This window comes from Neofelis nebulosa, chromosome 9 (assembly GCF_028018385.1).
Source record: "Neofelis nebulosa isolate mNeoNeb1 chromosome 9, mNeoNeb1.pri, whole genome shotgun sequence".
NCBI classification, from domain to species: Eukaryota; Metazoa; Chordata; class Mammalia; order Carnivora; family Felidae; genus Neofelis; species Neofelis nebulosa.
Window position 1 is genome coordinate 73272129 of NC_080790.1, and position 13946 is coordinate 73286074.

Genomic DNA, 13946 nt, shown 5'->3' on the forward strand with positions numbered 1-13946 from the left:
CTCAAAATAAACCTTTTTTTTTTTTAATTTTTTTTTTCAACGTTTTTTATTTATTTTTGGGACAGAGAGAGACAGAGCATGAACGGGGGAGGGGCAGAGAGAGGGAGACACAGAACCGGAAGCAGGCTCCAGGCTCCGAGCCATCAGCCCAGAGCCTGACGCGGGGCTCGAACTCACGGATCGTGAGATCGTGACCTGGCTGAAGTCGGACGCTTAACCGACTGCGCCACCCAGGCGCCCCAAAATAAACCTTTTTTTAAAAGGTGGCGGGGGGGGGGGGGGGGGGGCGGTGGGAATCCATGCTTTTGAAAGAGTCTGGCCATTTTGTAATCTTTAAACGTTGCAGAAAATGTTGTTCCCAGAAAAACGGAACACAGGAATCTGGAGCAGGTTTACTCTGAAACTTGTCATTAGAACGGAGACATATTAACGCTGAGTCTAGCCACATAATGGGACGGGAACCCTGTTTTATTGTATGGAGATTAATATCTTGATCTAAAATAGTATTATTTAGATTTATATTTATTTCAGTAGGGGAAATTACCCCCAGTCTTCTGAAACAGTGTAAATCAGATCAGGCACAAATCTGAAGGGTTTGAATAGCTTTCAGAACCTCCAGCTGATGATCCTGGAGGAAACCAAGGCCATATGGAAGCCCAAAGACAATTTTATCAGGTAAATAGAATTGGTGGAGGAATTAATTATAGCAGTAAATAGCAGCATTACATTGCAATTTTTTTTTTTTTTTTTAAAGCATTTGCTTTAGTTTAACACTTGAAAGTGTACCTGCTGGCACCTTTAAACAGAGGTTTTATTAAAAGATGTGAAGTCAGAGGCCGAGGGCCTGGCCGGCCTGGGGGTGCTTGGAGCTTTCATAGACTGGGCAGGCAGAAAGTTAGGCTGAGGAATTTTAAAAATTCAAGTCATTAAAGATTAAATTTACAAAACGCATGTAAATTTATTTAAAATATAAACAGCTCAACCTACAGAAAAATTGATTTAAAAAAAAAAGAGGTGAAGTCAAAATTAAAGCCATTGTAATTGCTGTATCTATCTAGGTGAATGCTTTGCTCGTAGCAAATATGTACGTTGGCAGTCAGCACCAGGCCCTGTGCCAAAGAGGTGGGGCAGAGGAGAGACCGAGGGAAACCAGGACACTTGCTTGTTAAAGTGTTTACTCAAGAGGGGCGCCTGGGTGGCTCAGTTGGTTAAGTGTCCAACTTCAGCTCGGGTCATGATCTCACGGTCGTGGGTTTGAGCCCTGCACCAGGCTCTGTGCTGACAGCTTGGAGCCTGGAGCCTGCTTCCGAGTCTGTGTCTCCCTCTCTCTGTTCCTCCCCTGCTCACACTCTATGTCTCCGTGTCTCTCTCTCTCTCTCAATAAATAAACATTTTAAAAAATTAAAAAATAAAGTAAAATAAAATGTTTACTCAAGACATAAATTTAACAAATAAATCAGGGAAGGAGACAGAAGAGGATTCCTTCTGTTTTTCCTCAGGTTCCAGGGCCAGGACCAGTCATTTCTGTTATAGGAACAACTATTGATAACACAAGAAATTAACTGAATTATGTTCATTGCATTTTAAAAATATTTATATGTGTGATTTTCCATTTGGGATGCTTTATTTTGGCTCTGACGTTTTATTGATACCAATCCGTTTTACTTGCTTGTTCACAAATGTCTCTCTCACTGCTATTCTGGAAACTCCCCTGGGGGTAAATTTTCATCCTCACAACCCTCAAATGTTTTGTTTTTTTCCATACCCTGTAAATCAGCGATAGATATCTTTGGACAGTGCTTTGATGTTGTCAGTCCTAGAGGCATTGTTTTGATATTAGAAATTGCTGGAAAGTAGCCAATGTCCTAACTAAGGAAAATAAGCCAGCATCTGAAATGGTCACTTAGACATTGTTTGAGCCACTGTTGAACTCTTGAACCTTTTACAAAGAATTATAATGAAAATGCAAAGGTAACCAAGTTTTCAGGAGAGTGTGCCAAGGTGTAGATGAAAAGAAGGACTTCTTTGTTTATTGCCCCACCACCATTGCTTATGACATCTGCTGACAGATGCCAGAAACCTGGAAATTGGCAACCCCATGCATTTGGAAAGCGCTCTATTGACACCACTGCCTCTAGAACATCAAGGAAATAATTGCATTTCAAAAACAGTCCATGAATAAATACAATCAGGTACTTTTTTCACTGCGTGAATTATTTTCAACTTGGAAATAGAGATAATGGATGCCAGTAGGGGAAATTGCACCCAGTGTTCCGAAACAATGTAAATCAGATCAGGCACAAATCTGAAGGGTTTGAATGGCTTTCAGAACCTCCAGCTGATGATCCTGGAGGAAACCAGGGCCATATGGAAGCCAAAGACAATTTTATCAGGTAAATAGAATTGATATAGGAGTTAATTATAGCAGTAAATATTGCTCAGAGCACTAGCTTGTAGGACCCATGCTGGATGGTACTTCATGTCTCTCACTGACACCCAACAAACATAGCTGTGTGGCTCTTTTGTTAAGAATGATAGTAATTTGATTTTCTCCCTCTGTGGCTAGAGCAACTATTTAAACTATGATATTTGGAGGAGGATTGATAAAGGCAGCAAACTTTTTCAGTGTTTCCTTTTTTATTTCCCTTGGCTGCGAAGTTCCTTGCTCCCCAATATCACCACCTAATTATTTTGGCAGGAGCCTCACAATTGCTTCAAGTTTGTTCCCTTCAGTTTGAGTCATCTGAAAGCACTATTCTCAAGTCACTCCCCCACAACAGGAAACTGTAGAACCATTGCCTGTTGCAGTGGTTTTTAAAGTATCGCCCCTGAACCAGCAGTATCAGTATCACGTGGAAACTCCTTAGAAATGCAAATTCTTTGTTGTCACCTTAGACTTACCACCAAATGAGAAACTATGAAGATGGGCCCCAGCATTCTGTGGTTTAATAAACCCTTTAAGTGATTCTGATTCATGCTAAGGTTTGAGAACCACTGATCTATTGAATCAAGTGGAATCTCTTTTTCTATCCTTCTGTCCAAGTCATTCACTCTGGCTTATCAATTTAGTTCTACTGGTATTTAATAAGCACCTGTTCTGTGTTGGGGGTTGACATTTGTTCTCTGGCTAACTTGAAACCTAACTTGTCAAACTTAGTATTGCACAGTGAGGTGATTCAGGAACAGGTCTCACCAAAATGTGCCACTTTGACATGCAGACTGTTTTGAGCTGAAGGCAATCAAGACAATCAAGAGAAACTTTTGCCCCTCCCTTAACTACCTAGAAGAATCTAAGTTGGGTGCCTTTTCCAGAATAAGAAATAAATTTTATCTGATTGGCCCATCTGTATGGCAGGACAAACTACCAAACATCTACTCTTCATTGCCCTGTGAATCGTCCTCCTCCCCTTTGATGCCCCAGGCCCCTATCCTATTCCTTAGCTCAGAAAGGCATATATACCTAATTTTGCCATTCTGTTTTTGAAACTCTCATGTATGCGCACTTTCCATATGCATGAAATTAAGTTAGTTTTTCTCCTGTTAATCTTTCTTATGTCAATTTAATTCTTAGACCAACCGGAAGAACCTTTAAAGGCTAGAGAGAAAATATTTCTCCCCAACAATTATGTGCTTTTTATTTATTGGCAATATAAGGAATAAGGTGTTTCTTTCATTTTCATGAAAGAAAATCCCATGTGACCAAGACATATTCTTCTTCTATATCCCAAAATGTTAAAAACTGGTAAAGATTTTTTTTTTAATGTTTTGTTTATTTTTGAGAGTGAGAGTGTGAGTAGGGGAGGGGCAGAGAAAGAGAGGGAGACAGAGGATCCAAAGCAGGCTCTGTGCTCTCAAACTCATGAACCATGAGATCATGAACGAGCTGAAGTCGGAAGCTCAACCGACTGAGCCACCCAGGTGCCCCAAAATGGGTAAATATTTTTGCCTGAAGCATTCCTGTATTAATTATCGTTTGCTGTCTAACAAATTATTCCCCACATTAGATGCTTAAAACAAACACTTATTATTTTATCGTTTCTGTAGATCAGGAATCTGGGTGCAGCTTAGCTGAGCGCCTGGGTCTCAAGGTCTCTTACAAGGTCCCGTTCAAGGTGTCAGCTGGGCTGTTGACTTCCATGTTCACTCACAGGTTATTGGCAGGATTCAGTTTTGTTGTTGGCCTGAGGGCCTCAGTTCCTCACTGGATGTTGGCTAGAGGCCTTCCTCAGTTCCTCGCTCCATGAACCTTTCTACAAGCAGCTCACAACATGGCAACAGGCTTCCCTCAGAACAAGCAACAAGGGAGAACAAGAGTGGGCAAGCAAAATAGAAACTGCAATCTTTCTGTAGTCTAATCTTGGATGTGACATCACATCATCTTTACTGTATTCCATTAGTTAGAAGAAAGTCATTTGGTCTACCTGACTCATTCTTAAAATATTTGACCCTTCCTTAAGTGTTTTTGCCAAATACCCACACTCTTAAGTTTGTTTTTTGTTTTGTTTTGTTTTACTAGAAAACATGATTTTGAATTTTCTGCCATTGATTCCTTATTTTTTTAAACTCCCAAAGGGACTCTGTTGTAGCAGATCTGTGGACTAGCATTTGAGAAACACCAATCTAGAGCTGTGGGTCTTAAAACTTCAGTATCTATAAGAATTACCTGGGAACCTGTTAACAAGGTGTATTCTCAGCCTTCAACCCAAGAAAGTCTGGTTCAGAAGGGCTGGATGCTGAACTGATGGCTTCTTGAGCACCACATCACAACCTCACATCTTCCTCTAGCCACTGCTACAGAGACCAATTCTATGGCTTCCACAGTTCCATGCAGATGTGACCTTTATGGCATCTTGCACCGGGCCTGTGTGCCTGTATCTCTCACTTTCTGTTCCAGAGCTTCTCTAAACACCAGGGTAAGAGATGCCCAAAGGAACCACTCATCATTTACTGACAACATTTTACTTGATGTACCCTCATATATTCATTATAGCTGATTTTTTTTTTTTTGGATAGTGAATTTTTGTAGACTTTCTAAAGCAGATTTTATACACGTATTTAGATTGCCAGAATTCAGATAGTAAGGGAGACCCACACTTGTGAAACCCTCTGATAATCCCAGGGACTTCTGCATCCTTGTATGCCTATCCCCTTGGATTTTGTTTTCATGCTCTTCTCTTCAGACATAACCCCCTTAGCTATTAATTTTATCATTTGGTTTGTTTGTTTACAAGTCTTCTTAAATCTTATGTGGAAGGAAGAAAATAGAAAATTATTTCAGATACATGGATTGTTTGCATATTTATTCAAACCAAACCCTGGTGTTGATATGACAGGTGAGTTTAACTTCAGCAGATAATAAAAAGTAGAACTTAACCAAACAGATTCATGAGAGGAAGAGTTTGGAGAAGGGAATTGGAGATCATTTGTATGCCAAATAGTATTTGCTACATAAGAAGATTCATGTCAAAATTTTCTTTTAGTAATGATTTTCCCTGGTAAATGTTTGTTTCACAGATGTTCAAAATCATATTTCTTAGGGAAGCTTGGTATATCCCTCTGGTAGAGATAGGTAGTTCTCTAGCCAATATTTACTCAAGTTCTGCTCTTTATTAACATAATCCTGATTTTGTTTAGTATAGCCATGTGCCCAGCTGAACATGTTAGGGATGGTCCAGTCCTTGCTAGTGAGTTGTAAACAGGACTTGCCAGATAAAGCTTCTGGGAGAACTTTAAAAGGAGGCAAAGTACACTGGCAGTTATGCTTTACCTTTTGACCTTTATCTTCTTTCTGCCTGCAACATGGTACAGTGTCGGTACGGTGTAGCAGGACGAGTTTCCATGTGCCATCTTGTAACTATGAAACAACAAGCACGAGGAAGAAAGCCTCTGATAAAGATGGCTAAGGGCAGCCTGCCCTGCAAGCATGTGGTGACATGCTAGCTTTGGAGAAACTGGATTTTGACTTCCTGATTCATGAGAAAAATAAACCTCTTATTTTTTAAGCTACTACTATTTGGTATTTCTGACTATTACATGTGGCCAAACCTATTTCCTAATATAATCCCTTAATTCTTTTATTTGAGATTTCCTAAAGATTCCCTTTCAGATTTCCTACAGTGAAAGTGCATCCTTCTATTTTTTAGGTTTGTTTATTTATTTATTCTGAGAGAGAGAAAGAGAGAGAGAGAGAACACATGAGGGGGGGAGGGGCAAAAAGAAAGGGAGAGAGAATCCTAAGCAGTCTGTGTGCTGTCAGCATAGAGCCTGATGTGGGGCTTGAACTCAGGAACCATGAGATCATGACCTGACCCCAAATCAGGATCCATCGCTTAACTGACTGAGCCACCCAGGTGCTTCCACTTCTTTCTATTTTTAAGAAGCTCAAATTTATTTTCAGATGTATCTTACATTAAATTAATTCAGTACAAAAAAATATAATTGATTCCAAAAAATGCTTTCAAGTGGAAGCAAACCTTAGAGATCACCTAGTTACTAAATATTTTATCACTACCTCAGAAATTTGTACTGTTTATAAGCTTATTTGTTGGTTTGTTACATGTCTCCCTTATTGAATAGAGCTGCACAAGGAAAGGGACATTGTCATGTTCCTCACTATGTCATCATCATATAAAACAATGCCTACCATACAATATGTATATGACAGATGTTTAATCAATGAATAAATGTAGTTATCTAAATTCATCTGATGAGGAAACAAAATCTCAGAGACTATTGTTTGTTCAGCACCACAAATCTATTCAACTACTGGTGACCTATAAAAATAGTCATTTCATATGGTTCAATCTAAAAGTGGCAGAATGGACATGAGAATTTGACATTTTCTGATTGTTGACTCAGTGTTCTTTTCACTGCAATATACTGACTACTGGTTATGATGCTGATTGCAGAATTATTCTTTAAAAAAATTTTTTTTAATTTAATTTTTTAAAAATTTACATCCAAATTCGTTAGCATTTGGTGCAACAATGATTTCAGGAGTAGATTCCTTAGTGTCCCTTACCCATTTATCCCATCCCCCCTCCCACACCCCCTCCAGTAACCTCTGTTTGTTCTCCGTATTTAAGAGTCTCTTATGTTTTGTCCCCCTCCCTGGCTTTATATTATTTTTGTTTCCCTTCCCTTATGTTCATCTGTTTTGTCTCTTAAAGTCCTCATATGAGTGAAGTCGTGTGATTTTTGTCTTTCTGTGACTGACTAATTTCACTTAGCATAATACCCTCTAGTTCCATCCACGTAGTTGCAGATGGCAAGATTTCATTCTTTATGATTGCCAAGTAATACTCCATTGTATATGTATACCACATCTTCTTTATCCATTCATCCATCGATGGACATTTGGGCTCTTTCCATACTTCGGCTATTGTCAATAGCGCTGCTTTAAACACTGGGGTGCATGTGTCCCTTCGAAACATCACACCTGTATCCCTTGGAAAAATCCTAGTAGTGCAATTGCTGGGTCGTAGAGTAGTTCTATTTTTAGTTTTTTGAGGAACCTCCATACTGTTTTCCAGAGTGGCTGCACCAGCTTTATTCCCACAGAATTATTCTTTATTAAAAAATAGTTTATCATATATTATAGCTTGTACTCCTGTGTATTTAAAATAGGGTCCAATTAATAAAAATGTCATTATGCTTAACTTTCCAGGAAAACAGAGGAAAGGAAATTAAGATTACTTGAGGAAGAACTAAGCACTTAATATGTGTCATTACACTTAATTCTCACAGAAGTCCTATTTCACAGAGGGTAAAACGGAGCATCAGTTAAGGTAAGTAGGCTTGTGTGGGGTTTCCCAGCTGCTAAGTGGTGAAATGGGTCTGAGGCTGGGTACATCTCATTCTAAACCCTGCATCAGTAAATGCTGTTTTACTGATTATAATCTGTAAAGCACTTGATACATGTAAAGTATTAAATTACTTACATCTTCCATTTAATTGACTTCATCAACCTCAGAAGCATAGTAATATTTGTATCTAATAAAGAACATTTCTGCTACCTTTAAAGTATTTTTTTAATGTTTGTTTATTTGTTTTTGAGGGAGAGACAGATGGAGACACAGAATCCAAAGCAGGCTCCAGGCTCTGAGCTGTCAGTGCAGAACCTGACGTGGGGCTTGAACCCACGAACTGTGAGATCATGACCTGAGCCAAAGTCAGATGCTTAACCAACTGAGCCACTGAAGTGCCCCTCTGCTACCTTTAAAATGGATCCAGTGGTGCCTGGGTGGCTCAGTCAGTTGAGCTCCTGATTCTTGATTTTGGCTCAGGTCATGATGTCATGGTTGGTGAGACTGAGCCCTGCTTTGGGCTCTGTGATGATAGGGCAGATTCTCTCTCTCTATGCCCCTTCCCCACTCACATGCTTTCTCTAAATAAATAAATAAATAAATTTAATTAAATAAAAAAGACTTACATACATACATACATACATACATACATACATACATACATACATAAAATGGATCCACAGTTTTAACTGCAGACAGCTGCTTTTGGTTAGATAATTTTCAGTTGGAACATGAAACATTATAAGGCAGGGCACTTGACATTTTTCTCTGATTCTTGTTCATGCATCTAATCTACAGTTTCTTGACCACATAAAACCTGTACAGTCTGTACACTTGGGTTAGTTATCTAGTGGTTTGGAAAAAACAGAGAAGTGTGAATTCAGAAAAACAGCTGCTCCTAAAATGGAATGATATCAGACAGTCTCAAAATAAGCTTGGTCCAAGATTGCTTATTCTCCTATGAATTGGTTGGTACTTCTTGAAATTTCCTCACTTTGCAATGATTATATCAAATCACCTCTCTATTTCTGTAAGATTAGTCTATCAGAGGTTTTAAACCTATTTGTAGAAATCATGCCTCTTCTTCAAATGGAATCTTATGTGGAACATTAATATGTAAATCAGGTAAGGAAAAAAACTGGTGAGGGCTGGAATGGGAGTCCAGAGACACATCAGCTGGGCTCCAGGTTGGGCCTGGAGAGGAGGCTGGTGAGGACCTCTGCAGACTCCTCACGTCAGACCATCTCCAAGGTCTTTTGCAGGTTGAAAATTCTATGAACCAATGGGTCTGTTGGGTATCTGTTGGTTACCTTATTGCCATGAAAACCAGCTGTATTCAACAAGGGGAAAATAACAATAACTGTCTTTCTCTGGGAACATCTGTTCTGGAAATTAGTACGTTTTAGTTCTAATCCCAGCTCTGCCACTGTTTAGGCCTGTTACCTTGGATGCTGTTTGCCCATCTATGAAATGAGGATAAAACATTCCCTACCTACTGTATTTTCAAATACATTTTCTTGTGGGGTTAAAAATTCCTTTTGACAAAAATAAAATTAGAACAATTGTAAAGCATTGCCTTCAGGAAGATGTACAGCATCTCGACTTTTTATTCCAAAGTCACAAACAGTTACTACCTCTGTCTATAATTATAATAAAATTAAATGCCTGAAAATAAGTTCTGTTAGTGCCCGGATATAGGGGCAGGCATTCGTTTTCATTTTTGCATAGTTATAAAATTTTTTTCCAGGAGAAAGTGAGACAATTCCTTTGTTAGAAAAAAAACAAAAACAAAAAACCCCTTGGTTTTTACGGAGTTGATATATTTTATCAAATTAATACATGATGCTGGGGCACCTGGGTGGCTCAGTCAGTTAAGCATCTGACTTCTGCTCAGGTCATGATCTCACAGTTCATGGGTTCGAGCCCCACATCAGGCTCTGTGCTGACAGCTCAGAGCCTGGAGCCTGCTTCAGATTCTGTGTCTCCCTTTCTCACTGCCCCTCCCCCACTCATGCACTGTCTGTCTCTCTCTTTCTCTCTCTCTTTCAAAAATAAGTAAATAATTGGCACAAAAACAGACACATAGACCAATGGAATAGAATAGAAACCCCAGAACTAGACCCACAAACGTATGGCCAACTCATCTTTGACAAAGCAGGAAAGAACATCCAATGGAAAAAAGACAGTCTCTTTAACAAATGGTGCTGGGAGAACTGGACAGCAACATGCAGAAGGTTGAAACTAGACCACTTTCTCATACCATTCACAAAAATAAACTCAAAATGGATAAAGGACCTGAATGTGAGACAGGAAACCATCAAAACCTTAGAGGAGAAAGCAGGAAAAGACCTCTCTGACCTCAGCCGTAGCAATCTCTTACTCGACACATCCCCAAAGGCAAGGGAATTAAAAGCAAAAGTGAATTACTGGGACCTTATGAAGATAAAAAGCTTCTGCACAGCAAAGGAAACAACCAACAAAACTAAAAGGCAACCAACGGAATGGGAAAAGATATTTGCAAATGACATATCGGACAAAGGGCTAGTATCCAAAATCTATAAAGAGCTCACCAAACTCCACACCCAAAAAACAAATAACCCAGTGAAGAAATGGGCAGAAAACATGAATAGACACTTCTCTAAAGAAGACATCCGGATGGCCAACAGGCACATGAAAAGATGTTCAACGTCGCTCCTCATCAGGGAAATACAAATCAAAACCACACTCAGATATCACCTGACGCCAGTCAGAGTGGCCAAAATGAAGAAATCAGGAGACTATAGATGCTGGAGAGGATGTGGAGAGACGGGAACCCTCTTGCACTGTTGGTGGGAATGCAAATTGGTGCAGCCGCTCTGGAAAGCAGTGTGGAGGTTCCTCAGAAAATTAAAAATAGACCTACCCTATGACCCAGCAATAGCACTGCTAGGAATTTATCCAAGGGATACAGGAGTACTGATGCATAGGGGCACTTGTACCCCAATGTTTATAGCAGCACTCTCAACGATAGCCAAATTGTGGAAAGAGCCTAAATGTCCATCAACTGATGAATGGATAAAGAAATTGTGGTTTATATACACAATGGAATACTACGTGGCAATGAGAAAAAATGAAATATGGCCTTTTGTAGCAACGTGGATGGAACTGGAGAGTGTGATGCTAAGTGAAATAAGCCATACAGAGAAAGACAGATACCATATGGTTTCACTCTTATGTGGATCCTGAGAAACGTAACAGAAACCCATGGGGGAGGGGAAGGGAAAAAAAAAAAAAAAGAGGTTAGAGTGGGAGAGAGCCAAAGCATAAGAGACTGTTAAAAACTGAGAACAAACTGAGGGTTGATGGGGGGTGGGAGGGAGGGGAGGGTGGGTGATGGGTATTGAGGAGGGCACCTTTTGGGATGAGCACTGGGTGTTGTATGGAAACCAATTTGACAATAAATTTCATATATTAAAAAAAAAACAAAAATAAGTAAACATTTAATAAATTAATACATATGCTTATTAAAATACATAAACAAAAATAAATTCTACCATTTAAACCTACAACAAATGACATTTGTTGAACATCTTTCAAAGCATTCAATATGGAACTAAGATATAGACAGAAAAATAGTAGGTAGGTGGGTAGACAAATATAGGTACAGTGACAAAGAGATTGGTGGACAGAAATGGGAATCATACTCTATATGCTATTTTAAACAAAAGATAACTTTATACTTTCATTTAGTGAAGGTAGAGGAAATTGAAGTGAAACTGTACGAATTGCTGAACTTTAGATAAAAGTTTCTTCACTATGGGGGCGCCTGGGTGGCTCAGTCGGTTAAGTGGCTGTCTTCGGCTCAAGTCATGATCTTGTGCTCCGTGTCAGGCTCTGTGCTGATAGCTCAGAGCCTGGAGCCTGCTTCTGTTTCTGTGTCTCCCTCTCTCTCTGCCCCTCCCCCATTCGCACTCTGTCTCTCTCTGCCTTTCAAAAATGAATAAATGTCAAAAAAAAAAAAAGTTTCTTCACTATGAAAGTTATTAGTTCCTAATGCTTTTTAAAAATTTACGAAAAACACTAAGAGGTTGGAATCATTATGTCAAAGGTTTTTTAAAAATTTCATTTTAGACTATGTCTATGGATCCCATGTGATGCAAGATGAGAAAATCAGCACATTTACTCTTTTACCAGACTTTTGATTTTTGTGTTATCATTTACATTCTGTCCAGTAACCATAGTTCCCACAGTTATTTAAGCTTAGTTTTGTATTTAAGTGAATTAAAATTTCATCATTAATCATTTTACAATGGCTTCCATGTTCCTTATTTATATATTATTTTGATTTAATTTTTGTTGGCTGAGTTTCATCATCTAATTTTCTTCCCGAGGTTGAAAAGTCCTGTCCCTTTTCTTTATATCTGAAGGACAGCTGCCTGGCATAATCATTTAGTTAAGTTTGACGGAATATAAAGAATCTTTCTCCCCCAACACACATACACATAAGAGTTTTTAACACGTTGGAAGTTTATCGCTTTATCACGTAATAGGCCAGAGTAGGCATGATGTATACATGAATTCATCAGGAATTTGCAGTCTTGCCAGCTCATTGTTCTACCATTTCATAAAGAATGATCCTCATGGTCCAAAAAGGCTGCTTGACTGTTAGCCATCATATCCACATTTCAGGCAGCAAGGTGAAGGAATGAATCTAGAAGGACAGAATCCCACCCTTAAGGAGACTTCTCTGAGTGGCACACATTTCTACTTATATTTCACTGGAAAAAAAAAAATCAATTACATGGCTATGGGGTATGTAGTCTTTTAGCTGATTGCAGGTGTCTGGCTCAAAATCTGGGTTCTTTGTGTTAAGAAGAAAGAAAATGGATATGGAGGAATAACCAGCAGCCTTTGCCTGCCACACCTGGACATGAAGTTTGGGGTCATGCTTTCATGTTCTCCTAGGTGTGTAGTCATACACCACTATCTTCAAGCATTTGAATGTCACTGTGGGGATTTCTGAAGTCATTCTTTCCTCCTTTTAAGTAACCTACCTTTTTGCTTGGATTCTCATATAAATTAGTTCTTTATACTTGAACATTAGTCTCTGCAGGTATATCTTAGTTCATCTTTATTTTTTTTATATTAGTTCATCTTTCTATAACATTTTTTCCCAAATATTGGTGTATCTTTTTGATCTGCAAATTGATGTCTTTATTTTAGTAAGCGTTTCTTTCATTATATCTTTAAATATCATTTCTATCATATCTCTATTTTCCAAGAAGTTGAATCTCCTTTGCATATCTTCTTTATATCATTTTTATATTTGTGTTCTTCTATTCTTTCTCTCTAGCCTGTTCCTCATGTCTTACATGCTTTAATCATACTTTATCCCTGGGGCGCCTGGGTGGCTTGGTCGGTTGAGCGTCTGACTTTCATGATCTCATAGTCTGTGAGTTCGAGCCCTGCGTGGGGCTCTGTGCTGACAGCTCAGAGCCTGCAGCCTGCTTCGGATTCTGTGTCTCCCTCTCTCTCTGCCCCTTCCCCACTCATGCTCTGTCTCTCTCTCTCTCTCTCTCTCTGTCAAAAATAAATAAACATTAAAATTTTTTTTTAAAAAAATCGTACTTTATCCCTATTTTTCATTTTTTCTAATGTAGCAGTCACTTCAAAGATGTTTTTCTTTTCTTTTCTTTCTCTACCAATCTGCTTTTATCCTCTTCTGTTGTATTTTTTTTAAACCCCAGTAATATTCTTTGAGATCTGTTTTTAGAGCGATCAGTTATGGTTATTGTTTTTTTTTTTTTAATGTTTATTTATTTTTTAGAGAGAGAGAGACAGAGCATGAGCAGTGGAGGGGCAAAGAGAGAGGGAGACACAGAATCCAAAGCAGGCTCCAGGCTCTGAACTGTCAGCACAGAGCTTGATGTGGGGCTCAAACCCACTAACCACGAGATCATGACCTGAGCTGACGTTGGATACTTAACCAACTGAGCCACCCAGGTGCCCCACAATCAGTTATGTTTAATACATTTTGTTCTTATGATAATTTATGTATTTATTTGATGATTTTTAAACAATATAATAAATACCTGAAAATCCAACACAAAAACTAGCTCCTTGACAATAGTCTATATCTATATGTTTTTCTCATTGCATCCC

At 38.9% G+C, this 13946-nt stretch overlaps 1 protein-coding gene across 2 annotated transcripts in view; it reads left to right on the forward strand.

The window, feature by feature from the left end:
- Positions 1-13946, forward strand: part of LOC131485122 (uncharacterized) — a 240932-nt gene that overhangs the window by 68548 nt on the left and 158438 nt on the right. For both annotated transcript variants that reach the window (XM_058684176.1, XM_058684175.1), the window contains one exon: positions 7667-7787. The gene's annotated coding sequence lies outside the window, so the exon portion shown is untranslated. The remainder of the gene's footprint in view (positions 1-7666; positions 7788-13946) is intronic.